Source organism: Rana temporaria, chromosome 10 (genome assembly GCF_905171775.1).
Source record: "Rana temporaria chromosome 10, aRanTem1.1, whole genome shotgun sequence".
NCBI classification, from domain to species: Eukaryota; Metazoa; Chordata; class Amphibia; order Anura; family Ranidae; genus Rana; species Rana temporaria.
This window is the reverse complement of record NC_053498.1, coordinates 84990228-85017829: the sequence shown is the minus strand read 5'-3', so window position 1 is coordinate 85017829 and position 27602 is coordinate 84990228. Positions and strand designations below refer to the sequence as shown.

At 43.2% G+C, this 27602-nt stretch overlaps 1 protein-coding gene and 2 long non-coding RNA genes across 4 annotated transcripts in view; 2 read left to right on the top strand and 1 right to left on the bottom strand.

The window, feature by feature from the left end:
* LOC120915267 (carbonic anhydrase-related protein 10-like) overlaps positions 1-27602 on the bottom strand; it is a 519204-nt gene that overhangs the window by 140889 nt on the left and 350713 nt on the right. The window lies entirely within an intron of this gene.
* On the top strand, positions 24499-25559 carry LOC120915268. The gene is made up of 3 exons (XR_005743860.1): positions 24499-24714; positions 24974-25156; positions 25248-25559. It is a non-coding gene; the product is annotated as an uncharacterized LOC120915268 (long non-coding RNA).
* On the top strand, positions 26282-27192 carry LOC120915269. Its single transcript, XR_005743861.1, has 3 exons — positions 26282-26350; positions 26607-26789; positions 26881-27192. It is a non-coding gene; the product is annotated as an uncharacterized LOC120915269 (long non-coding RNA).

The window sequence follows — 27602 nt, the reverse complement described above, 5'->3', positions numbered from 1 at the left end:
TGGACAGGCGATCGCCTAGGACCTGTCACGTGTCCTAGGCGATCGCCTACAGGGAGGGGCTGCCAAAAGGCGATTAAGCTTAATCGCCTTTGCAGCCCCTCGGCGGAAGGAGGAAGTGGGACAGGAAGTCCCCTTCTCCTGAAACCCCCACTCCCCCCCCAAAAAAATTACATGCCAAATGTGGCATGTAAGGGGGCGAGGAGTGGGTTAAGAGGAAGTTACATTTTTAGGTGGAACTCCTCTTTAATAAAAATGCCATAAAACTATCCCCTATTTTGTAAACGCTCTAACTTATAGCAAAAAGTAAAAAATAATTGAATTTTTTTCAAAATTGCCGCTCTATTTTTGTTTATAGCGCAAAAAATAAAAACCCACAGAGGTGATCAAATACCACTAAAAGAAATCTCTATTTGTGGGAAAAAAAGGACGCCAATTTTGTTAGGGAGCCATGTCGCACGCCTGCGCAATTGTTAGTTAAAGCGACGCAGTGCCGAATCGCAAAAAGGGGCAAGGTCCTTAACGAGCATAATGGTCCGGGTCTTAAGTGGTTAACAGAAATTTGAGGCAATAGACTGATCCTTCAAATCAGTGTCCATAGTTATTGTGCTTACTGCCAGAAATTTCTGTTTTAAGATAGAAAATTAACAAATGAACATGAAGGATTTTTTTTCCCAAGCAAACGATTTTGTAATCATTTGCAATGAAATGTGCATGAGCAAGAAGGGTAGTGAACTAACCATCCTATCATTTACAGACAAGAAAGCTGCCATCCTATTCTTTGTTTAATCTTCAACTGCCATGATACTGCACATGTGATCAGTTGAGACACCAGCCATTTGATCGTTTGACAGCTTTGTTGAGAGCACACACAAACGTGACAGTTACTTACATGTGTGGGGATTGTAATTGTTTTTTGAAACTGTTAAATCAATGTGTTTAGTTGCGCTTTAACGTTTTAAAATGAAAAGACAAGAACAAAACTGAAAGGAGGCTGCCAAGAGGCCTACAGCAACATTAAGGGAGCTGCAGGAATATCTGGCAAAGTACATGTGACAACAATCTCCCATATTCTTCATATGTCTGGGCTATGGGATAGAGTGGAAAGACGGAAGCCTTTTCTTATGAAGAAAAACATCCAAGACTGGCTAAATTTTGCAAAAACACATCTGAAGTCTCCCAAATGCATGTGGGAAAATATGTTATTGTCTGATAAAACCAAGGTTGAACTTTTCCGCCATAATTCCTAAAGATATGTTTGGCCCAAAAACAACACTGCACATCACCAAAAGAACCCCATACCCACCATGAAGCATGGTGGTGGCAACATCATGCTTTGGGGCTGTTTTTCTTCAGCTTGAACTGTAGCCTTAGTCAAGGTGGAGGGGATTATGAACAGTTCCAAATACCAGTCAATATTGGCACAGGCTTCTGCTAGAAAGCTGTACAAGAAGAGGGACTTCATCTTTCAGTATAATAACCCAGAGCATACATCCAAATCAAAAAAGTAATGGCTATATAGAAGATTAAAGTTGTGGAATGGCCCAGCCAGAGCCCAGACCTGAATCTGATTGAAAATCTGTGGGGAGATCTGAAGAGGGCTGTGCACAAGAGATGCCCTTACAATCTAACAGATGTTGAGTGTTTTTACAAAGAAGAGTGGGCAAATATTGCCAAGTCAAGATGTGCCATGTTGATTGACTCATACCCAAAAAGATTGAGTGCTGTAATAAAAATAAAAAGTTGCTTCAACAAAGTATTGGTTTAAGGGTGTGCACACTTATGCAACTGTATTATTTTATTTTTTATTTTTACTTTCCTCCACCTAAAAGATTTCAGTTTGTTGTTCAACTGAGTTGTACAGTTTATAGCTAACATTAGGTGGAAACAGTTTTAAAACTATTTATCTTTGTTTCATTCTTTTACATCACAGAAACCTGACATTTTAACATAAATATAAATTGTAGACTTTTTATATCCACTGTGTCTACCCACAATAGGTTCATCGAGTGGATTTCAATAAGGTTGCATCTAGATTTGCTTTTACTGACCTAGCTGAATATAGGCGTCTCCACCTTTGCTTACATCTGCCCACCCATTTGCATTACACAGGCATCTTTTTCCTCCATTGATTGAGGAAAAATCGGAATGGACACAGATGTCACATATAAGTCTTAAGCCTCGTACACACGATCAGTCCATCCGATGAGAACGGTCTGATGGACCGGTGTCGTCGGTTAACCAATGAAGCTGACTGATGGTCCGTCGCGCCTACACACCATCGGTTAAAAACACGTTTGCGGTGACGTAAAACACAACGACTTAGCGGATGTCACAACGAATGTCACAAATGTGATATAAAGTACATTACTGTTTTGATCTGATACAGCAGGTGATCAGCCCAGGATCCCTGGGTGAGGTGGAATACAGGGCACCCATGTAAAAGAGGCATAACTATTTCAAATGTATTAATTATAAGTCTTAAAGGAGTTGTAAATAAAACATTTTTTTTTGCTGAAATTACAGTTTACAGGGTATAGAGACATAATAGTTAACTGATTCCTTTAAAAAAAGATTAAAAATAGATAAAATCAATTATATAATGTACCTGTAGTTTCTAGTTTAGTTTTTGCATGTTTCCTGCTTCTCTGCTGTACAGAGCCACAGAGCCAATACAGGGCAGTGATGGTTTGGAAAACGAAACTGATTGGTGCTGTGGGGTTTTAGACACACAGTAATCACACCTCCTTGATTAGTGACCACAGAGAGAAAGCTCCCAGGACTGTGGTTATCAGGAAACAGACAACCAGGAAGTGTGGAGATCAGAGAAGAATTACAGCAACTTGATAGCAAAAACGAACAATGAGGACATGAAAACAGCACTGCATTTAGGTAAAGGAAGCTATTAAGATAAAAAAAAAAATCCTTTACAAACCCTTTAACCTGTAACATTTGTATTCTCATAAAATGAAAATAGATGTAAACTCAATCGCTAAAATCTCACATGCCGTTTAACATGTATCATTTAATAATTTTCACCTTTTTATAATCCAAAACGGTATTTAAAATGTTACATTAGAATCTACGAAGGTCTTGTTCAAGAACTTCCTGGTAAAGGGTGACAACTCTCTGTCCTTGTCTCCCAATTGCTATCCTGCATTGCAACTCTGTGGCTGTGCTGACACTCCTTGCGCGTTGTGCTGTTGTCACCATCAGGAAGCCCATTCTAAACAATCACATGTAGCTATCGCTTAATTGAAGGCATGTAGACAGTAAATGACTGCAAGGGGGGTGGAGGAGATCAGCAGCACCAATGAAAATAACAAATAATGAAAAAAAATGTAAACAGTATTTTCTAAAAGAAAAAATGACAATAATGCCGCGTACACACGACCGTTTTTCAGGTTGTAAAAAATTACGTTTTTTTTAATGTCATTAAAAACAATCGTGTGTGGGATCCAGAGCATTTTTCATGATGTAAAAAGTAGCTATTAAAAATTTCGAACATGCTCTAATTTTTCACTACGTTTTTAAAGGGGAGGTTCACCCTATAAAAATGTTCTAACACTACACCCAGCCCAGTTCTGCATATAAAATGACACTGACCTTTTTTTTTTTGCCGTAGATAGCGTTTAGCCTTAGAATTCATTGCGGCTTCCGGGTAGGGAATCCCGTGGGAGTGGGCGTTCCTATTGACATGCCAATTGATTGACATGCTAAACAGCGCGTCACGACTTCCCGAAGGAAGCTCGGGTCGGCTCGGCTCTATTCGGCGCCTGCGCACCAGCACCGAATAGAGGCGCGGTGAATTCTAAGGCTAAACGCTATCTACGGCAAAAAAAAAAAAAGGTCAGTGTCATTTTATTTGCAGAACTGGGCTGGATGTAGAGTTAGAATTTTTTTATAGGGTGAACCTCCACTTTAACTTTGTCGTTTTAAACGTCGTAAAAAATGGTCGTGTGTGGGCTTTAACGACGTGAAAAAACTGTAACAGACTGAAAAGCGCGAATCGTCACTCACCAAACTTTTACTAACATGAAATCAGCAAAAGCAGCCCCAAGGGTGCGCCATCCACATGGAACTTCCCCTTTATAGTGCCGTTGTACGTGTTGTACGTCACCGCGCTTTGCTAGAGCATTTTTTTTTTCACGATCGTGTGTGGGCAAGGCCGTTTTGATGAGCGGGTTGAAAAAAACGTTGTTTTTTTTAGACCATTAAAAACTTCATTTTTTACAACCCGAAAAACGGTTGTGTGTACGCGGCATAATACATAATGTCATTCAGTGTTTACATTTACTGTAAAGAATATGTAAACCCAGCATTTCATAATCCTGACATGTGACTGCTGTACCATGTACTTGTATGAAAAAGTATCCTGTTCTCTTTGCCTTGCTTCCTTTGTGTGAAATACCTGGTGTTCCTGCCAGTCCCTCTGCTTTCCTATTAAAAACTGTCCACACTAGGCAAGGGATCTCAGGGAGGTCAGTTTTCTAGCTGAGCTAAGAACTCAGCCTTCTCTCCTCCAATGATCAGACCTGTCCTGACACCCCCGCCCCCCCACATCACAGTCATTCACTAGGAAGATCAATGTGCAAGATATACAGTACGGTAAATACATTTGTTCAATTTTGGTTTTAAACTCAATGGGTTGTTTCACAAAATGAGGGTTTACAGTAACTTTAAGCCAATTGCAGATTAGGAGTGTGTAGGAGGTAAACAACAGGACATCATACAGGCCAATGCTTGATAGCCTGGCTCTTTTATATTAATGTACATGATAAATAAAAAATACATTTGCATTATTTTTTTAATAGAAGCACAGGTTTACGGTAAAATAACAAACACGATATACAGATTTTTTTGTATATAACTATATCATATTTTATATATTATTTGACTAGTAAAAACACATATACTTGCATTATTTATGATGTTTATCTTTCCTGTGCTCTTCCTCACTGCTCATGTTAGTGTAACATCAGTAAGCTATAAAGCCAAATGAATAATGGCAAGATATATAATACCTGTTATATACCTGTAAAATAATACGAGTATAAAAGAATTTACTTGGACAAAGAACTGGTTAATGGACAAATGACACATGGTAGCTGAAGGGCCTATTCACATTGCATGCAGGCTAAACACAGCTGCTCAGCCCCCTCATAAACAAAACGAACTATGTTGGAATTTTCCTTACCGAATGGTCCAGAATAGAGGGCCAGATTCAGGTAGAATTCCGGCGGTGTAACGTATTGCATTTACGTTACACCGCCGCAAGTTTTACGGGCAAGTGCTTGATTCACAAAGCACTTGCCTGTAAACTTGCGGCGGCGTAGCGTAAATCCATCCGGCGCAAGCCAGCCTAATTCAAATGGGGCGTGGATCATTTAAATTAGGCGCGTTCCCGCGCCAAACTGACTGCGCATGCTCCGTTTTGAAATTTCCCGCCGTGCTTTGCGCGAAATTACGTCGCACCAACGTAATTTTTTGAACGTCGACGCAAGCTACGTCCTTTCCTATTCACGGACGACTTACGCAAAAAAAAAATTTGACGCGGGAACGACGGCCATACTTTAACATGGCAAGTCTAAAGATAGACCAACAAATAGCAGCTTTAACTATACGCCGGGAAAAGCTGACTAGCGATGACGTAAGAGAATGCGACAAACGCGCGTACCTTCGTGGATCGCCGTAAACAGCTAATTAGCATACCCGACGCGGAAAACTACGCAAACTTCACCCAGCGGGTGCCGAAGTATTACACCTGCGATCCGAAGGCGTACGAAGCCGTACACCTGTCGGATTGAAGCCAAAAAAAGTTGTATCTTGGTTTAAGGATTCAAACTAAAGATACGACGTGGCAAATTTGAAAATACGCCGGAGTATCAGTAGATACTCCGGCGTATTTCTTCTGTGAATCTGGCCCAGGGGAATCTAAATAAGGTAAGCTGCATTTTTTTTCCAAAAAGATTTTATTGGAAGATACAGTAGTATGTTTAATATAAGGCTGCATTTACACCCGACGCCCGACGCTCGTGCCGCTGGAGGGGTGAGTTAACATTGATGTCTATGGAGATGGTTCACATCTTCACGCCGAACGACGAAACGCTGTACGCCTGAAGCTCAAAACAAGTCCCGGACCCTTTTTTTTCAGGCGGCTTTCGGCGTTCGGCATAGACATCAATGTTAATCAATGTTTTGTAAAAAAAAAAAAAAAGGTTAAACGACTCGTTTGCCGCGGTACAATACGCCGCAATTTGTCGCGGCAAAATACGCCACGTTATAGTGTGAATGCAGCCTTAATGTCAAAAAGAAAAGAAAGAACAAAGAGCAAACATATCTGAAAAAAGTGCCCATTAATAAAGAAGTTTCTCATAAATTTATTTTGACAGGAACAATGGGCCAGATTCAGGTATATTTACGTTGCTCCCCCGCAACGTAACGTATCTGATTTACGTTACACCGCCGCAAGTTTACAGCGTAAGTGCCTGATTCACAAAGCTCTTACCTGTAAACTTGCGGCGGTGTAGCGTAAATCCACTCGGTGCAAGCCCGCCTAATTCAAATGGGGCGGGCACCATTTAAATTAGGCGCGTTCCCGCGCCGAGCGTTCTGCGCATGCTCCGTGTTAAAATTTCCCAACGTGCTTTGCACGAAATTACGGTGCCCCGACGTTTTTTTTGAACGGCGACGTGCGTTACGGCGTTTCGTATTCCCGGACATCTTACGCAAAAAAATAATAATTTGAAATTCGACGCGGAAACGACGGCCATACTTTAACATGGCTGTTCTAAAGATAAGCCATGTTAAAGCAGGTGTAACTATGCGACGGGAAAAAACGACTAGCGACGACGTACGAGATTGCGATGAACGCGCGGATCTTCGTGGATCGCCGTAACTAGTCATTTGCATATTCTACGCTGACCGCAATGGAATCGCCACCTAGCGGCCGGCCTAGAATTGCATCCTAAGATCCGACAATAATAAACATATATCAAGTATTTCTCATATATATATATATATACTATATATATAGTACAGACCAAAAGTTTGGACACACCTTCTCATTCAAAGAGTTTTCTTTATTTTCATGACTATGAAAATTGTAGATTCACACTGAAGGCATCAAAACTATGAATTACCACATGTGGAATTATACATAACAAAAAAGTGTGAAACAACTGAAAATATATTTCATAATCTAGGTTCTTCAAAGTAGCCACCTTTTGCTTTGATTACTGCTTGGCATACTCTTGGCATTCTCTTGATGAGCTTCAAGAGGTAGTCACCTGGCGCAGCACCCCATCACTCTCCTTCTTGGTCAAATAGCCCTTACACAGCCTGGAGGTGTGTTTGGGGTCATTGTCCTGTTGAAAAATAAATGATGGTCCAACTAAACGCAAACCGGATGGAATAGCATGCCGCTGCAAGATGCTGTGGTAGCCATGCTGGTTCATTATGCCTTCAATTTTGATTAAATCCCCAACAGTGTCACCAGCAAAGCACCCCCACACCATCACACCTCCTCCGCCATGCTTCACAGTGGGAACCAGGCATGTAGAGTCCATCTGTTCACCTTTTCTGTATCGCACAAAGACACGGGGGTTGGAATCAAAGATCTCAAGTTTGGACTCATCAGACCAAAGCACAGATTTCCACTGGTCTAATGTCCATTCCTTGTGTTCTTTAGCCCAAACAAGTCTCTTCTGCTTGTTGCCTTTCTTTAGCAGCGGTTTCCTAGCAGATATTCTTCCATGAAGGCCTGATTCACACAGTCTCCTCTTAACAGTTCTAGAGATGTGTCTGCTGCAAAAGGTGGCTACTTTGAAGAACCTAGAATATGAAATATATTTTCAGTTGTTTCACACTTTTTTGTTATGTATAATTCCACATGTGTTAATTCATAATTTTGATGCCTTCAGTGTGAATCTACAATTTTCATAGTCATGAAAATAAAGAAAACTCTTTGAATGAGAAGGTGTGTCCAAACTTTTGGTCTGTACTGTATATATATATATATATATACCGTATTTATCGGCGTATAACACGCAAAGGCGTATAACACACACCCTAACTTTAAGAGGGAAGTTTCAGGAGAAAAAACATTCCACAGCCCCCTGCTTATAACACGTAGGCACAGTTTACCCTCTATTTTCAGGGTAAAAAAGTGAGTGTTATACGCCAATAAATACAGTATATATACTGTATTTCCCTGTTAACATTTTTTTAAGGTTCAAAAGTGAGTTTAAGGAGGGTGTAACCATAGATTAAATATTTTCTCATATCTACACAGTTGATGTAGATATGATGTCGCATACACACAACCAATTTTCGGGTTGTAAAAAATGAAGTTTTTTTAATGTCATTAAAAACGATGGTGTGTGGGCTCCATAGCTTTTTTCACGATGTAAAAAATGCCCATTAAAAATTTCGAACATGCTCTAATTTTTCACGTCGTTTTTAACGTTGTTGTTTTTTATGTCGTAAAAAATGGTCGTGTGTGGGCTTTAACGACATGAAAAAGACACGCATGCTCAGAAGCAAGTTATGAGACCGGAGCGCTCGTTCTGGTAAAACTAGCGTTCGTAATGGAGTAAGCACATTCATCATGCTGTAACAGACTGAAAAGTCTTTTACTAACACGAAATCAGCAAAAGCAGCCAAAGTTTGGCACCATCCGCATGGAACTTCTCCTTTATAGTGTTGTCATACGTGTTGTATGTATGACAGTGGATAGTCCTTTTAAGAGGAAAGCTTCTCTGAAGCAATCTAAGGTAGGTGCTATCAGAGGGTGGTCTTTTAAGTCATTTGGGAGTTTGCACTTGTGGATCCAGGGTGCTTGACATATAGGTATGTCTGAGAATGTGTTTTCTAATGATGTCCAGTCTTTGATTTGGTCGTGGATGCGCCAGTCTACTATGCGTTGCAAGTGACAGACCCAGTAGTATAGTTCCAAACTGTCTCCTGTGGTTTTTAAAATGTTGACACTTTTTTGGGTGAAATGGTAGGGGTACAATGTACCCCATTACCAATTCACATGGGGGGCTGGGATCTGGAGTACCCCTTTGTTAAAGGGGGCTTCCAGTTTCCGATAAGCCCCATGCCCGCAGACCCCCACAACCTTTGGGTAAGGGTTGTGGGGATGAGGCTAGACATGTGCATTTGTTTTCGTCTGAATACATTTTCGTCCGAATTTCAGCTATTTTTGTTATTGTTTGTTAAAACGAAAGTGCAGAATATGAAAACCGAAAGATCCGACATAAGCAAATGCTTTATTTTAGTTTTCGTTCAAAATTATTCTACATAAAGAGAAAAGATTTGACATAGAGAGAAAAGATTTGACATTATAGAGAGAAAAGATTCAACATTATAGAGAGAAAAGATTCGACATTATAGAGAGAAAAGATTTGACATAGAGAGAAAAGATTCAACATTATAGAGAGAAAAGACTCAACATTATAGAGAGAAAAGATTTGACATTATAGAGAGAAAAGATTCGACATTATAGAGAGAAAAGATTCGACATTATAGAGAGAAAAGATTCGACATTATAGAGAGAAAAGATTCGAAATTATAGACAGAAAAGATTCAACATTTTAGAGAGGAAAGATTTGACATAGAGAGAAAAGGTCGCTGCTGGAATTGGGTGGGGGAAGTAAAATAAAAATAATGATGATGATGAATGTTATTGGTTGATTGTAACCAAAGAGGAGGAGCAGAGTAAAATAGCTAGAACTAACTTGACAATTCAACATGAACGACAAAGATTCGACAATGACCCATGACTAAGTCAAGTGACTATTGACGTAACGCGTGGGGGAGGAGTTACGAGCGGGACGGATCTAGGATTCGATCTAGGATTCGAATGAGGAGAGGAAACATCATATGAGCTGAGCTGCTTAATGAAGGATCGGTGTATTGTTGCTATATGCGGCTTTTTATCGGTGGATTCGTGAGTGTGCCATTGCTAGAGACCATCTATCCTCTATGTATTGTTTAATACTCAGCTGCGCTATGAGAGTTTCTCTCTTTTGTTTTCCATGAGCTGTGGTTAATGTGGAAGAGGCGTTCTACTTGTGAAGCAGGAGCACGTTGTTTGAGATCACATCACACCTTCCTTTAATCATCACACTGATCTGGGTGTTGTTTCATTGAAAACCACTGGTGTATATTTATGCAATTGGACTTTATTTGTATCATTTTGCCTATTAATTTGACACTTAATAGTTTCTTTAAATCACCTATCAGCACGATTTGCATTTTCTAAGTTAATATTCAGCGCAAATTAATTTATATATACAAAGATTCGACAAAGCATCGAAAAACATACAAACATTTAAACGTCGAATCTGTCATTGAAGGCTTAAGGTGTCTGTCGAATGTTCAAAGAAGATCCGTCGGAGCAGCTAAACTGTACGATGCCGCGATCGTATATTTCTGGTCAAATGCTTGGCCCATAGGCTATAGAAAAATTCTAATGTTGGTTGACTAGTAATAATAATTAATAAATATAATTATTACTAGTGTCATACAACATTAGAATTCTTCTATAGCTTGTAGGCGGAACATTCGACCGGAAATATAAAATGTACGATTTGACGTACAGTTTCGCTGCTCCGTCGAATCTTCTTTGAACATTCGACAGACACCATAAGTATTCAATGGCAGATTCAACCTCAATTCATTCGGATTTTTGGACGAATGCAATTTCTAACAAAAAATGAAATAAATAAAAACGAATTTCGGGAGTAACTAAATAAATGTATTTTAGTGTGCACTTTTCCTGCGGCCTGCCAGGTTGCGTGCTCGGATAAGGGTCTGGTGGATTTTTATTTGGTGTGGGGTCCCCCTAAAATCCATACCAGACCTGAAGGGTCTGGTATGGATTTTTGGGGGGAACCCCATGCCATTAAAAAAAAATGGTGCAGGGTTCCCCTTAATATCCATGCCAGACCCGAAAGGCCTGATATGGAATTTGGGGGGGGGATCCCATGCATTTTTTTATTTTGGTTCGGGGTTCCCCTTAAGCCCACTTAAGCCCCGGACCATTATGCAGGTAAATGACCAGGCCCCTTTTTGCGATTCGCCACTGCGTTGCTTTAACTGACAATTGCGCGGCCGTGCAACGTGGCTCCCAAAACAAAATTGATGTCCTTTTTTTCCCACAAACAGAGCTTTCTTTTGGTGATCACCTCTGCGGTTTTTATTTTTTGTGCTATAAAAAAATAAAGTGACAATTTAAATAGAAATTTAATATTTTTTACATTTTGCTATAATAAATATCCCCAGAAAATATATATACATTTTTTCCCCTCAGTTTAGGCCTATACGTATACTTCTACATATTTTTGGTAAAATAAATCGCAATAAGCGTTTATTGATTGGTTTGCGCAAAAGTTATAGAGTTTACAAAATAGGGGATAGTTTTATGGCATTTTTATTAATATTTTTTTCCCACTACTAATGGCGGCGATCAGTGATTTTTTTTCATGACTGCGACATTATGGTGGACTCATCGGACACTTTTGACAAATTTCTGGGACCATTGTCATTTTCACAGCGAAAAGTGCTATAAAAATGCACTGATAACTGTGAAATTGACAATGCCAGTGAAGGGGTTAACCAGGAGGGGGCGCTGTAGGGGTTAAGTGTGCCCTAAGGGAGTGTTCTTACTGCGGGGAAGGGGTTGTGACTGTGCATGTGACGTCACTGATCGTCGTTCCCTAACACAGGGAACAGACGATCAGTGACAGTCACACTAGGAAGCACGGGGAGAGGTTTGTTTACACTTACCTCTCCCGTTCCTCCTCTCTGTGACACAATCGCGGGACACCGGCGGCGATCAGGTCCGTGGGTCCCGCGGTCACGGAGGACAGGACTGGGTCAGGGACTTTTCTAAGCATGGGAAAAATGCACTACATAACAGGCATACTATAGACACCCCCAGGTACCAAATTTAGATGAATATTTCACTTTTATCGTTTCACTTTAACCATTATTAAAATCACTTCTCCAGAAAAAGTCAGTTTTGCATTGATATATGTCTCCTGGGGGAGGACCCAGGTCCCCAAACACTTTTTATGACTATAACTTGCATATTAACCTTTAAAATTAGCACTTTTGATTTCTCCCATAGACTTTTAAAGGGTGATCCGCGGCTTTTCAAATTTGCCGCTAACACCCCAAATTGTTTGTTGGGCGAACGGCCAATGTTCGAGTCAAACTCATGTTTGACTCGAACATAAAGCTCATCCCTACTGTGGAGTATAGGTATGTAGTTTTTGCTGTATAGATCTGATAGACGGGTAGTGAGTTGTATTCCTAAGTATGTAATGGTGTTACTTTGCCAAGTAAAGGGGACGTTTTTTTACATATTGCTATTTGGGTGGTGGGCAATGAAATGTTAAGGGCTTCAGATTTTGAGAAATTAATTTTGAAATGTGTGATATATTGAAATAATCCAAAGTCCTTTAAGAGGTTTGGTATTGATATCAGAGGTTCTGTAAGAAATAGAAGTATATCATCCGCAAAAGCAACAATTTGGTAATGTTTTCCTGAAATGTGAATCGCCTTTATATTCACATTATCTCGGATGCGTCGAAGGATGGGTTCAAGAGTTAAAATTAAAAGGATGGGGGATAGGGGGCATCCTTGACAGGTACTGTTTTTAATTTGAGAAGGCGTTCGATAGGATGCCATTGACCCCGTTGACCCTTTAGCTATTGGGCCCGAATAAAGGGCCATAATGAGTGAGATGAGTCTGGGTCCTAGACCTATTGCCTGAAGTACTGCTTCTAAATAGTCCCAGGCCAGCCTACTGTATGCCTTCTCAGCATACGATAGGAAAAATGCGGGTGATTAGTTTTTAGTGAGCCAGTGGTGTATGTTAAGGGCTTTTATAGTATTGTCCCTAGCTTATTGTCCTGGAATGAATCCTACTTGGGCTTTATGTATTAATTTGTAGATAAATAGGAGAAGTCGATTTGCAAGTATTGTTCGCAAATAATTTTAGGTCTGTGTTTAGTAGCGATATAGAACGATAATTTGCAGTTAGATTAAGGTCTTTGTCTGGTTTAGGAATGATTGTGATGTGGGCTTCCAGTAGGTTATTAGGGGGAGATTCAGGGTGTGAAATATAGTTGAATGCTCATAGGAAGGGATGGACCAGTAAATCAGGGAATGATTTGTAATAAAATGCTGAAAAGCCATCAGGGCCTGGGCTTTTTCCGTTTTTTGTTTGTTTGAGAGCTGTCTTGAATTCTTCCTCAGTTAACGGACCATTGATGCTTTTGGCTTGATGTTGGGGTATGGGTTTGGGGCTATATCGTTTCAGAAAATCATCAATTATGTTTTGTCTGAGTAATTGGGTCTTAGGGTTTTTTTGTTCTGGAGGTAGTTTGTAAAGTTCAGAATAACATAGGGCAAATTGATTAGCGATGTCATCACTAGTTAGGTCTGTCCCTTGGGTGTGCGTATTGATTGAAGCGTTGTGTTAGCCTTTTTTGCTTGTAGGGCTCTGGCTAGGTATTAACCACTCTTACTACTATGTTCATAGAACAGTTTTTGTGTTAAAGCAAAATTTTTCCTAATTTTGTGTCTGAACTCTTCTGAGAGGAGAGAACAAGTTTGAGTGAGTTCTTTGAGCATGTGTTTGGCCTTCCTTCTTATGTGGGCTTTTTCTAGAGAATTGAGTTTTGTCAATAGGGTGTGTATTCTGGCTTGTTTGTTTTGTTTGTGAATTGTGGGTTTGGCGATTAGTAAACCCCTCATAACACATTTATGTGCTCCCCATTGTATGATGGGATTGGTGTCAGGAGTGTTGTTGATCAGGAAAAATTCAGATATTTGTTTATCAATGGAAGATATAATATTATGATCAGTGAACAAAGATGTTTCAAGACGCCATGTCTTTGTAGTAAGGGGAGCTGCAGTAAAATTGAGAAATATAGAGATTGGGTGGTGATCTGACAAAAACATGAGTTCAATTGTTGCTTTAGTGAGTAGGGAGAGGTCTTTTTGTGTTAACCAGATATAATAAATTCTAGAATAGCGGTTGTGCGGCGTGGAATAGAATGTGAAGTCTTTTTCACCTGGGTGTAATGTGCGCCAGGTGTCCCAATATTAGAATACCTGTTAGGAAAGAGGTAAGTTCCATGGTTATTTTCCTAAAAAAGGTAACATGTGCTTTATTAGGGCTATAGATGTTCGCTATGGTGATTGGTTTTCCCCATAAAACTCCTTTGATGAAAGGGTATCGACCTTCATCATCAACTAGTGAGTCTATGATCTCTAAAGGGAGATTTTTTGACAGAAGGATCGTGACTCCTTTTGTTTTGGCTAGGTTGTTTGTTGCATGGAAATCTGTGGGGAATTCTTTATTAACAAGTTTGGAGATATTATTTGAGCGGAAATTAGTTTCTTGCAGTAATATGATGTCTGCATTGAGTTATTTTTTCACATAAACTAGCAGTTTGGTTTTCTGGTATATTAAGCCTTTTAGAGTTGATAGAGATTATTTTAAGGGTTGCCATTCTATTGTGGGATAGGGTAGGGTAAGAGAGAAAAAAAAGGAAAACAAACCAACTCCTCTCCGCCTCTGCGGGGAGAGTGGATTTGGAGTTCATCCGACTGCTGTAAGAGACCTGCTCTACAGTCCAATTAAAGGGATGTCGGGATTGTTCAGCATAGGCTTGGATTGCCTTTGCTGTGATGGGGAGTAGTAGGATAGAGGAGGGTTGCTTAGGTGGAAAGCACACTTCTTTTAAGAAGGGTTAGAAAGGTAAGGTGATGATGGTTGAGTATGTGTTTTATGAGAAAAAAAAGTTTGTGGGAGAGTTGTATCCGTTACACTTCCGTGGTCCATTGTTGTGTACTGAGTATTTAAATTTGGGTTAATATTGGAAGGGGAGGTGTTATAGGGGGTAGCAATTGTCAAATGATATGCTGTAATTCAGAGCGACCATCATATATAACAGGTAACAAAATCAACATTAGCTTTAACATTGCTTAGTTAGGTTGCTGAACATACTGTAACAAGTTATGGAAGTAATTCAGATCCATAGCAATAATTCCGAAGGTTCAGATTTTTGACTCAAGATTGTGTAGAGACTTATCTTCTAAGGGTCAGATTCACATAGAATTCCGTCGGCGTAACGTATGTCATTTACGTTACACCGCCGCAAGTTTTCAGCGCAAGTGCTTGATTCACAAAGCACTTGCCTGTAAACTTGCGGCGGCGCAGCGTAAATGCGTCCGGCGCAAGCCCGCCTAATTCAAATGGGGCATGTATCATTTAAATTAGGCGCGTTCCCGCGCCGAACGTACTGCGCATGCTCTGTTTTGAAATTTCCAGCCGTGCTATGCGAGAAATGACGTCGCCCCGACGTAATTTTTTGAACAGCGACGTACGTTACGTCCTTTCGTATTCCCGGATGACTTACGCAAAAAAATAAATTTGAAATTCGAACGCGGGAACGACGGCCATACTTTAACATGGCCTGTCTATTTTTACACCACCTAAATAGCAGCCGTAACTTTGCGACGTGAAAAGCCGACTAGCGACGACGTAAGAGAATGCGACGAACGCGCGTACCTTCGTGGATCGCCGTAAACAGCTAATTAGCATACCCGACGCGGAAAAAACGCAAACTCCACCCAGCGGGCGCCAAAGTATTACACCTACGATCCAAAGGCGTACGAAGCCGTACGCCTGTCGGATCGAAGCCTAAAGCCGGCGTATCTTGTTTTGAGGAATCAAAACAATGCTACGACGCGGCAAATTTGAAAATACGTAAATGAGTATCAGTAGATACGCCGGTGTATTTCGACTGTGAATCTGGCCCTCTGTGTCTAGGTATGTGTTGGTAGGGGGACATCTGTGAGTACAAATCGTGTTGGAACATCTGTGAGTACAAATCGTGTTGCATTTTTTTTAAACATTTTTAAGTTATGCTATGTGAATGGGGACATGTTACTAATATAAAGTAAGTGTTATCCCAGTTTGACTGAAAACATGGAAATACACTTTAAACTGGCAAACAAGGTTGATTTACTAAGAGGTTGGTAGTTTTCACTCATTAAATTGTTACTGTGTTCACTTTGATTAATTAGTCAAGTGCAGCTAAATTAAATAAACAGAAATCGTATTGTCACATTATTGAATAATTGAAGTACATCTTTGCTATGTATATGGAACAGAAGAATTTGTAATTAGCTAAGCAAATAAGGACATAGAAAGTGGAACTTTGAACTAGCTACCTTGGCATATAAAGGCAGTTGGCTAGTTGTTATCATTTAGGAACACTTGTCTTATGGCCATTATTTATTACAATCAGCTACACTGTTTTTGCTAATGCGGTAACAGATTTCTACTTATAATTTTCATTGCCTCTATAGTTGTGTACATATTACTGGGAAAGCCCACAAAACACAATAACTAATTATACGTCGAAAAAGGTGGCTAGAATGCCTGTTATAGATTTCAGATTTTTGCCATGAGAGGACGAGGCATGATCGTGCAAAGAGATGGATAGCACCAATTGATGGATGGAAGACTCAGAGTCAGATCACTTTCTATCTACAGAAGCTAGTTATGTCTAATGTCCTAATCAATAACAATTTAATGCCTTAATCTTCTAAAAGAAATGTCATTCTGTAAGCTCCCATGAGTTACTGAGAAGACAAGACAATGGATAAGTCACTGTGCAACCATCTCAGCCTTTAATTACTTTCTATAGTGATATTATGTAAAATATTCATGCATAACTGTTATAAGCACAGCCCCTAGGCACCAAAAGGTGCTGACCTCTGTAGCAGAGGGAGGTGAGTGTTGTAAAAAAGAAAACCAGTAATCAGAATTTACTCTACCATTCCTACGCGGACGCGGACGACACCCAACTCTACTTTCGTATCAGCAACAAAAAGGATCATTATCTCGGACTAGAGAAATGCCTTACTCTGATAGAGAATTGGATGACGGAGAGTTACCTTAAACTCAATGGATCAAAAACAGAACTTCATCTGTTCCACGCCAACCGAAAGAGACTTGCTACAACAACATGGATGCCCCCGCCCATTTTGGGACAAACCATTACCCCTAGCACCAAAGTCAAAAGGTCTCGGAGTCACATTTGACTCCGACATGTCAATGGATGCACAAATACAGTAGGTGACCTCGATATTGTGTCAATCTCGCTCCCTTTGTCGGCGAGATTGACCACCTACGAGCCCCATTGCGGGAGCCAGCGCAGAGCTGGCTTGCCGTGATGGAGACAAAGCCGTCATAGAAGTGACGGGAATCCGACTTGGATTCCCGCCAAATCTAGCTGCGGCGTTTGGTATGAATCCTGAGGGGGAACTCCACGCCAAATTTCAAATAAAAAACTGGCATGGGTTCCCCCCAGGGGCATACCAGGCCCTTAGGTCTGGTTTGGGTTGTAAGGAGACCCCCCCTACGCCGAAAAACCGGCGTGGAGGTCCCCCAACAATCCATACCAGACCCTTATACAAAGCACGCTGCCCGGCCGGACAGGAAAGGAGCGGGGACGAGCAAGCGCCCCCCCCCTCCTGAGCCGTACCAGGCCGCATGCCCTCAACATGGGGGGGTTGGGTGCTCTGGGGCAGGGGGCGCACTGTGGGGCCCCCCACCCCAGAGCACCCTGTCCTCATGTTGATAAGGACAGGGCGTCTTCCCGACAACCCTGGCCGTTGGTTGTCGGGGTCTGTGGGTGGGGGGCTTATCGGAATCTGCAAGCCCCCTTTAATAAGGGGGCCCCCAGATACCGGCCCCCTACCCCAGGTGAATGAATATGGAGTACATCGTACCCCTACCCATTCACCTGGAGGCAAAGTGTAAAAGTAAATAAACACATGACACAGGGTTTTTAAAGTAATTTATTAGTCAGCTCCGGGGGGGCCCCCTCTCTCCTTTAGCTCTTTTACCAGGGGGGGCCTTCTTCTTTCGCTCTCCGGGGGTCTTGTTCCGCTCCCCGGGGGTCTTCTCCGCTCTCTGGGGGTCTTCTCTCATCTTCTCCGGTGCCTTCTTCTTCAGGGTTGGCCGCCGCTATCTTCGTGTGTTAGCTCAATTACTAGCGGCGGCGCAAGGCCGCTCTTCTGTGATGTCTTCTGCCTTCTTCTCTTCTTCTGCCTTCTTCCGATGATGACACGACGCTTCTTGCCGCTGAATGGCCGGGTGCGCGGTTCGAACCGATTTATATAGGCCTCTTATGATGTCACAGTCCCATCATGCTCCGGTACCTATGCTATGCTCTTTGCTAGGAAATTACTGTTTCATGTAATTAATTCATGACACTACTGCTACTCCACAGGCACAAAAGCCAGAGATATGGAGCTTTGTAAAGACTTCACTATCAATGATCTAGATCTAATACAACTGTGGAAAGAAAGCAACCCAAAGGAACCCATAGTTTCGTCTGTCAGGTGCTATACATTCAGCGATCATGGCCTTATACACCACTCCCTCAGCTAAGGCTTTTACTGAAGGTATGATATCAAAGAACTTTCCCATAACTAATGGCACCTGCCAAGGGTGCCCGTTATTGCATTTAAATTTTTTACTATAATAATGGAACCCCTAACGGAAAAAAAATTGATCCCTAAAATTAGTGGTGTAAAAATTGGTTACCATTACCACTCTATATCATTGTTTGCAAACAATTATATTCTAGCACCTACCAACCCGACCATATCGTTACCCACTGCTCATACCATTTTGAAATCTTTTAACACAGTGTCATATTAATAAAATCAATGCTTCTAAATCTCATATCATGAACTTTGGTAGAGACCCCATCTCGATTCAGATGCTGAAAGACAGTCTTCCATATGCATGGTCGTCTAAACCGATAACATACCTTGGTATCAAACTTACTAACCCCTAACTGACCTATTTCAAGCCAGTTACTTACCACTAATTTTGTTAGTTCAATGGGATATAACCAGGTAAATGGTAAATATAGTTTATCCTGGTCAGGCAGATTTGCTGCTTTCAAAATGGAGGTACTTCCCAAAATTTGATGTCACTTTAAAGCTCTCCCAACTTCACTTCCTGCCTCCTTTTTCACAACCTAACAATGCCTGCCATCTAGTTTTATATGGCAAGGTAAAAAAGCCAGATGCTCTCATACATTATTAATAGGACATAAACACATGGAGGGAACAGGACTCCAGGGCCTTTTGGATTATTATGCAGTAGTCTTAGATCAAAGCAAATTTTGTCCTCCCCCAAGGAAAAAGTGGTTTTCTATTGAGCAGCTCTGTCTACCAGCTGGCTCCTTGAAAACTTTATTATTAGCCCATTCTGAATCTGACTTTAATTACCCTTCTACCCTCCCTACTGTTTCAGCCATCCTTCAAGCTTGTAGATACTTCTTGAAGTCTTGCACCTCTCAAGAGAAGTCAATTGCCATACCCTTACCACTGACCTTTCCACATCCTTACTCCTCATATTTCTTTTGTTTGCTGGCCTGAGGCTCAAAGCTTAATTCTTACAGACACAATACATAATGGGAATTTACTACTTCTGCACACATTTCTGTTTACCTGATCAGGACTTCCTAATCTACGCCACATAAAGGTCTGTCATGTATCAGAAGTGACCAGAACTGTGTGGACTGCAACATAGGAAACCTCAAACAGAAATAGGTGAAAGTAAGTAAGTTTATTTAAGGTAAATAAATATAAATGTGAATACACCACCAATACAATAAGTGAACAAACCAAACAACCAAAACAGTGACAGTAACAAACCAGCATATGTAGCAAGGGGAGAACCAGAATCGTAGTCAAGCCAGGCCAGGGCTCATTAACAGGAGATCAGCAGATGGGGAACCAGGAATAGACAGACAGGGACAAGAAGGAAGGAATCAGGCTGCAGGCAAAGGATCCAGGGATGCAGGAACAGATACAACAGTATCAGGTATCAGGGCACGAGGACAATACCAGGGCAGTGTATGTGTGTGCACTTGCCGGGTATTTGTACACATCTCCTGCAATCAGTCTCAGGTGACACCTAATTCAGGAGATGTCGGCCCCACACTGCCAGGAACCCCCCGCTGGTGGACGCCAGTACTGCGGCCCAAAGATTACATAATACCACCGCCAGAGGAGAGCTCCCCTAACAGTTCCAGACTGACAGGAGACACCTGCTGGTGGACCACAGTACTGCGAGACAAATATCAGGCAGTGTCACCAGCAGAAGGAACCTTTTCTGACAAGGTCCTACTATTTAAAACACTCAGGCTGGGTTCACACTTATGCAAATTGGATGTGGCTTTCACAGCATTCAATTCGCATAGCAGTAATTTCTGACCGGCTCTCTATGGAGCTGGTTCACACATCTCAGCAGCGACTCTGGCGCAAATTGCAGTCTTTTGGTCTGTTTCAGGTCAGACCTGAAACAGTGAACAGGGACACACCAGACTCCTGCTGTGAGCCGCTGCGTGTTCTAGTGTGAATTCACAGAAAGTCCTGGTACTTCTACTCTGTGTGTGGTTTCTCTGGACTGGGACCCTGGAGAAAATTAAGGGGATCACCACTATATAATCTGCTGCAAGCTAAATCACAGTTCTCTTAATCATCATCTTACAAAAGTCCTTTTCTGAGGTGCAACGTCCTGCAACTATAAATATTTTAGATGCTCCACATATTGAGAGATGTCCCAAAAATTATTCTCCTAAGATGGTAGGATTATGGCAAAATTTGCCCCATCCTTAGATGACAGATTATGGAAAGGTTTTGGCCTACATGGGTCTTTTATACAGTAGGTGTTTGTGATATTGTGTTTTTAGCACGACAGCATTGCGCTGATTCTCGGCGACATGGTGCCGAGTTCTCGCCGACATCTCGCACTCACTGGAATAGTGACAGCACATTCCAGCAAGCGCGTCATAGAAGCGACGGGAGATCCGACTTGGATTCCCGCCAATTCTACACGTGTGCGGCGTTTGTTATGAATCCTGAGGGGGAAGTCCCTGCCGGATTTTAAATAAAAATTTGGCATGGGTTCCCCCTCAGGAGCATACCGGGCCCTTAGGTCTGTTATGGGTTGTCGGCGTAGGGGGGTCCCCCTACAATCCATACCAGACCCTTATCCAAAGCACGCTACCCGGCCGGTCAGGAAGGGAGTGGGGATGAGCGAGCGCCCCCCCCCCCCTCCTGAGCCGTTCCGGGCTGCATGCCCTCAACATGGGGGGGTCGGGTGCTCTGGGGCAGGGGGCGCACTGCGGGGGCCCCCCACCCCAGAGCACCCTGTCCCCATGTTGATGAGGACAGGGCCCCTTCCCGACAACCCTGGCCATTGGTTGTCGGGGTATGCGGGCGGGAGGCTTATCGGAATCTGGGAGCCCCCTTTAATAAGGGGGCCCCCAGATACCGGCCCCCCACCCTAAGTGAATGGATATGGGGTACATCGTACCCCTACCCATTCACCTGCAAGAAAAGTGGTAAAAACACAAATAAACCACACAGGGTATTAAAATATTTTATTAGTCTGCTCCGGAGGCCTCCCCTGTCTTCTTTAGCTCTTTTACCAGGGGAGGCTTCTTCTTCCGATTTCCGGGGGTCTTCTCCTGCTCTCCGGGGTCTTCACCGCTCTTCTGTGACGTCTTCTCCGCTCCGGGGGTCTTCTCAGCTCTGGGGGGGTCTTCTTCTATGTTCGCCGCTCTCCGCTCTTGACTCGGCGCACCCCGGTTCTTCCTCCCGCTGTCCGGTTCCTTCTCCTTCAGGGCTGGCCGCCGCTATACTGGCGGCGGTCAGTCCGCTCTTCTGTGACGTCATCTTCTTCTCTTCTCGTCTTCCGTCTTCTCCAGATGTTGACACGCCGGCCGGCTCTTCTCGCTGCAATGATGGGTGCGCGGCTTGCGTCGGATTTATATAGGCCTCACAGTCCCATTATGCTCTGGTACCTACCCATGTGATACCTACCCACGTGGTACCTACCGGAGCATGATGGGACTGTGAGGCCTATATAAATCCAACGCAAGCCGCGCACCCGTCATTGCAGCGAGAAGAGCCGGCCGGCGTGTCAACATCTGGAGAAGACGGAAGACGAGAAGAGAAGAAGATGACGTCACAGAAGAGCGGACTGACCGCCGCCAGTATAGCGGCGGCCAGCCCTGAAGGAGAAGGAACCGGACAGCGGGAGGAAGAACCGGGGTGCACCGAGTCAAGAGCGGAGAGCGGCGAACATAGAAGAAGACCCCCCCAGAGCTGAGAAGACCCCCGGAGCGGAGAAGACGTCACAGAAGAGCGGTGAAGACCCCGGAGAGCAGGAGAAGACCCCCGGAAATCGGAAGAAGAAGCCTCCCCTGGTAAAAGAGCTAAAGAAGACAGGGGAGGCCTCCGGAGCAGACTAATAAAATATTTTAATACCCTGTGTGGTTTATTTGTGTTTTTACCACTTTTCTTGCAGGTGAATGGGTAGGGGTACGATGTACCCCATACTCATTCACTTAGGGTGGGGGGCAGGTATCTGGGGGCCCCCTTATTAAAGGGGGCTCCCAGATTCCGATAAGCCTCCCGCCCGCATACCCCGACAACCAACGGCCAGGGTTGTCGGGAAGGGGCCCTGTCCTCATCAACATGGGGACAGGGTACTCTGGGGTGGGGGGCCGCAGTGTGCCCCCCTGCCCCAGAGCACCCAACCCCCCCATGTTGAGGGCATGCAGCCCGGTACGGCTCAGGAGGGGGGGGCGCTCGCTCGTCCCCACTCCCTTCCTGACCGGCCGGGTAGCGTGCTTTGGATAAGGGTCTGGTATGGATGGTAGGGGGACCCCCCTACGCCGTTTTTTCGGCGTAGGGGGTGCTCTCCTTACAACCCATAACAGACCTAAGGGCCCGGTATGCTCCTGAGGGGGAAACCCATGCCGAATTTTTATTTAAAATCCGGCGGGGACTTCCCCCTCAGGATTCATAACAAACGCCGCACACGTGTAGAATTGGCGGGAATCCAAGTCGGATCTCCTGTCGCTTCTATGACGGCTTTGTCTCCATCGCGGCTGGCCAGCTCGGTGCTGGCTCCCGCGATGGGGCTCGTAGGTGCTCAATCTCGCCGAGAAAGGGAGCGAGATTGACACAATATTGCGTGCACCTACTGTACATATGGTATGGTCCTGCTCACACCTAAGAGGTTTTTAGAGAGAGATCTTTAAATTCATAACATCCATTACGAGTGCTCATTTTGACTCCCAGTCCTGAATTGACTCTTCTTACTATTGGAACAGAAGGGATTCCTCCCCAGGTCTATGGTAATGCATATACTATATGCAGCAAGATTATTCATTACTAAACAATGGAAGTCTAATGAACCCAAGTCCTAGTATGTTAGTATTTAACAGACAACTATCTTTGACATAGAAAAGAGAAACAAGTGCGGGACTTTAGATGAAGCATGTGCGGGAAACTGTTTACAATAAATGGGGGGAATGAATCAAAGATAATAAATCTGGAATAGGTTTAAATATTTTATTACTTTCACATAATGCACCGTCCATGACTATATTGCACTATTGAAGAAATAGATAAACATATATGAGTCCTCAGCCCCCACAAATGTTGGATGCCCCGTCTAACCAGCTATGTGCTTATGTCGTTCCAGATAACCAATGTAATGCATGCCTGCTCCTGATGAGCGACCAACAGTCGCGAAACGCGTAGAGCTCTTTACCTCATGCATTAATGTATTATCACTGCAGTGTCATGCGATGTAATTTCCATTTTAATATGTGACATCTATTTTATGTCTCAATAATATAGTACAGCTCGCTGTACTCATTGCATTTATATATTTGGGTCACTGCCCACGTACCTTGTCCCCCAACTAATCTGTGAAACATATATGTTTATCTATTTCTTCAATAGTGCAATATAGTCATGGACGGTGCATTATGTGAAAGTAATAAAATATTTAAACCTATTCCAGATTTATTATCTTTGATTCATTCCCCCCATTTATTGTAAACAGTTTCCCGCACATGCTTCATTTAAAGTCCCGCACTTGTTTCTCTTTTCTATACCTAATTAGGGATGGAGGTAATTGACCCATTACCTCATTTAAAGTCCCAACCAACCCTCCCCCCGCCCACTTTATATACCATAACTAGGGATGGAAGCATGTATTTTACGGGACTACATTTTTGTCTATTTTGTGTTAATATCCAGTACTGCATTATTGTTGTTTTTCTAAGTGCTAGCAGCAATGTGCTTACAACTGTTTCATTAGTATCTGTCACATTTTGAGTACGGCTGGGTATTTTGGGCCATTCCACATCTGTTCACAGGTTCCCTGGCGCTGTCTGGCTAAGGGTGTTGGCATCTCCGGCCCCCTGTGGGTTGTGGTCCTATCCGGGGGCAGCAACACTCACTGCACACGCTCTCCGTCCTGTGCTCCGAAGACGCACGGACGGATGGGCGGGCAGTGCGTGTCGATGTCACGCCTCCATCACCTGACACGGAACTAGGTCTCCGTGCGGTGTATTGGTATACTATCCACGAGGGGTTACAGGAGTCAAACGGCGCCGCATCATTGGGCGGTTACCCCGCACCAATGCAGACGCCTCCCTTCTCCTCCCCCTCGTATGCGTGTCTCTGGGCGGGTAACATTGGGGGGGTGGTCCCTATAAGAGGGTGTAACCTATGGCAGGTACAGGCATTTGGCTCTTCACATGTCATCACTCCATGCAGCACACTCGGAACTCACAGGTGATCCTCTTCCTCTCTCCTATACCTCACCACACCCAGTACCTTCACCTCACTTTACTATCTTTATATTCCCATTTCTCTTTGTCTTTCTTCCCCATCCCTGTTTTTTCTCCTTTTTTTTTTTTCTCTCTTTCCTTTTCTTTTTTCTTTTTTCCTTCTCCTTTGCTTGTTTTCCCCCCCCCCTTCCCCCCTTTTCCTTTTCATCATATCTCCATATCCCATTCAAACATAATACATTCTTCATTTACTTCCAATACAGCCATCATTCCTTACCGACCACAGTGCATTCAATACACCATGCCTCATGCCTGTGCCACCTGGGTGCGCTCTCCTGACGGGCCCTGCACCCCTCATTCTCCAGCCCTAGTCCCCGGCAGTGACCACCCCAATCCTGGGGTCCATCCGGAGCTTCACTCTAGTGCCAGCGGCAATCGGCAACCTGGTGAGTACCATCTGGGGCCTTTTGATGAGTCCTCAGCCCCCACAAATGTTGGATGCCCCGTCTAACCAGCTATGTGCTTATGTCGTTCCAGATAACCAATGTAATGCATGCCTGCTCCTGATGAGCGACCAACAGTCGCGAAACGCGTAGAGCTCTTTACCTCATGCATTAATGTATTATCACTGCAGTGTCATGCGATGTAATTTCCATTTTAATATGTGACATCTATTTTATGTCTCAATAATATAGTACAGCTCGCTGTACTCATTGCATTTATATATTTGGGTCACTGCCCACGTACCTTGTCCCCCAACTAATCTGTGAAACATATATGTTTATCTATTTCTTCAATAGTGCAATATAGTCATGGACGGTGCATTATGTGAAAGTAATAAAATATTTAAACCTATTCCAGATTTATTATCTTTGATTCATTCCCCCCATTTATTGTAAACAGTTTCCCGCACATGCTTCATTTAAAGTCCCGCACTTGTTTCTCTTTTCTATACCTAATTAGGGATGGAGGTAATTGACCCATTACCTCATTTAAAGTCCCAACCAACCCTCCCCCCGCCCACTTTATATACCATAACTAGGGATGGAAGCATGTATTTTACGGGACTACATTTTTGTCTATTTTGTGTTAATATCCAGTACTGCATTATTGTTGTTTTTCTAAGTGCTAGCAGCAATGTGCTTACAACTGTTTCATTAGTATCTGTCACATTTTGAGTACGGCTGGGTATTTTGGGCCATTCCACATCTGTTCACAGGTTCCCTGGCGCTGTCTGGCTAAGGGTGTTGGCATCTCCGGCCCCCTGTGGGTTGTGGTCCTATCCGGGGGCAGCAACACTCACTGCACACGCTCTCCGTCCTGTGCTCCGAAGACGCACGGACGGATGGGCGGGCAGTGCGTGTCGATGTCACGCCTCCATCACCTGACACGGAACTAGGTCTCCGTGCGGTGTATTGGTATACTATCCACGAGGGGTTACAGGAGTCAAACGGCACCGCATCATTGGGCGGTTAACCCGCACCAATGCAGACGCCTCCCTTCTCCTCCCCCTCGTATGCGTGTCTCTGGGTGGGTAACATTGGGGGGGTGGTCCCTATAAGAGGGTGTAACCTATGGCAGGTACAGGCATTTGGCTCTTCACATGTCATCACTCCATGCAGCACACTCGGAACTCACAGGTGATCCTCTTCCTCTCTCCTATACCTCACCACACCCAGTACCTTCACCTCACTTTACTATCTTTATATTCCCATTTCTCTTTGTCTTTCTTCCCCATCCCTGTTTTTTCTCCTTTTTTTTTCTCTCTTTCCTTTTCTTTTTTCTTTTTTCCTTCTCCTTTGCTTGTTTTCCTCCCCCCCTTCCCCCCTTTTCCTTTTCATCATATCTCCATATCCCATTCAAACATAATACATTCTTCATTTACTTCCAATACAGCCATCATTCCTTACCGACCACAGTGCATTCAATACACCATGCCTCATGCCTGTGCCACCTGGGTGCGCTCTCCTGACGGGCCCTGCACCCCTCATTCTCCAGCCCTAGTCCCCGGCAGTGACCACCCCAATCCTGGGGTCCATCCGGAGCTTCACTCTAGTGCCAGCGGCAATCGGCAACCTGGTGAGTACCATCTGGGGCTTTTTGATGAGTCCTCAGCCCCCACAAATGTTGGATGCCCCGTCTAACCAGCTATGTGCTTATGTCGTTCCAGATAACCAATGTAATGCATGCCTGCTCCTGATGAGCGACCAACAGTCGCGAAACGCGTAGAGCTCTTTACCTCATGCATTAATGTATTATCACTGCAGTGTCATGCGATGTAATTTCCATTTTAATATGTGACATCTATTTTATGTCTCAATAATATAGTACAGCTCGCTGTACTCATTGCATTTATATATTTGGGTCACTGCCCACGTACCTTGTCCCCCAACTAATCTGTGAAACATATATGTTTATCTATTTCTTCAATAGTGCAATATAGTCATGGACGGTGCATTATGTGAAAGTAATAAAATATTTAAACCTATTCCAGATTTATTATCTTTGATTCATTCCCCCCATTTATTGTAAACAGTTTCCCGCACATGCTTCATTTAAAGTCCCGCACTTGTTTCTCTTTTCTATACCTAATTAGGGATGGAGGTAATTGACCCATTACCTCATTTAAAGTCCCAACCAACCCTCCCCCCGCCCACTTTATATCTTTGACATACTTTATTCATACAGGAAACATCTTGCATATTCTATGTTTCAGATGAACAAGTTTCACAATGTGTGGTCCTTATGGGAAAGAATGATGACATAACATTCGATAGGCATGATACCTATATTGTAATGCTACCTTGGATAGATGAATAAGATTTTTTTCTTATGTTTATGTTTTGTTTCCTGGTTTATTATTGGAAATAATTCCTAAAGTAGAGAACCTGC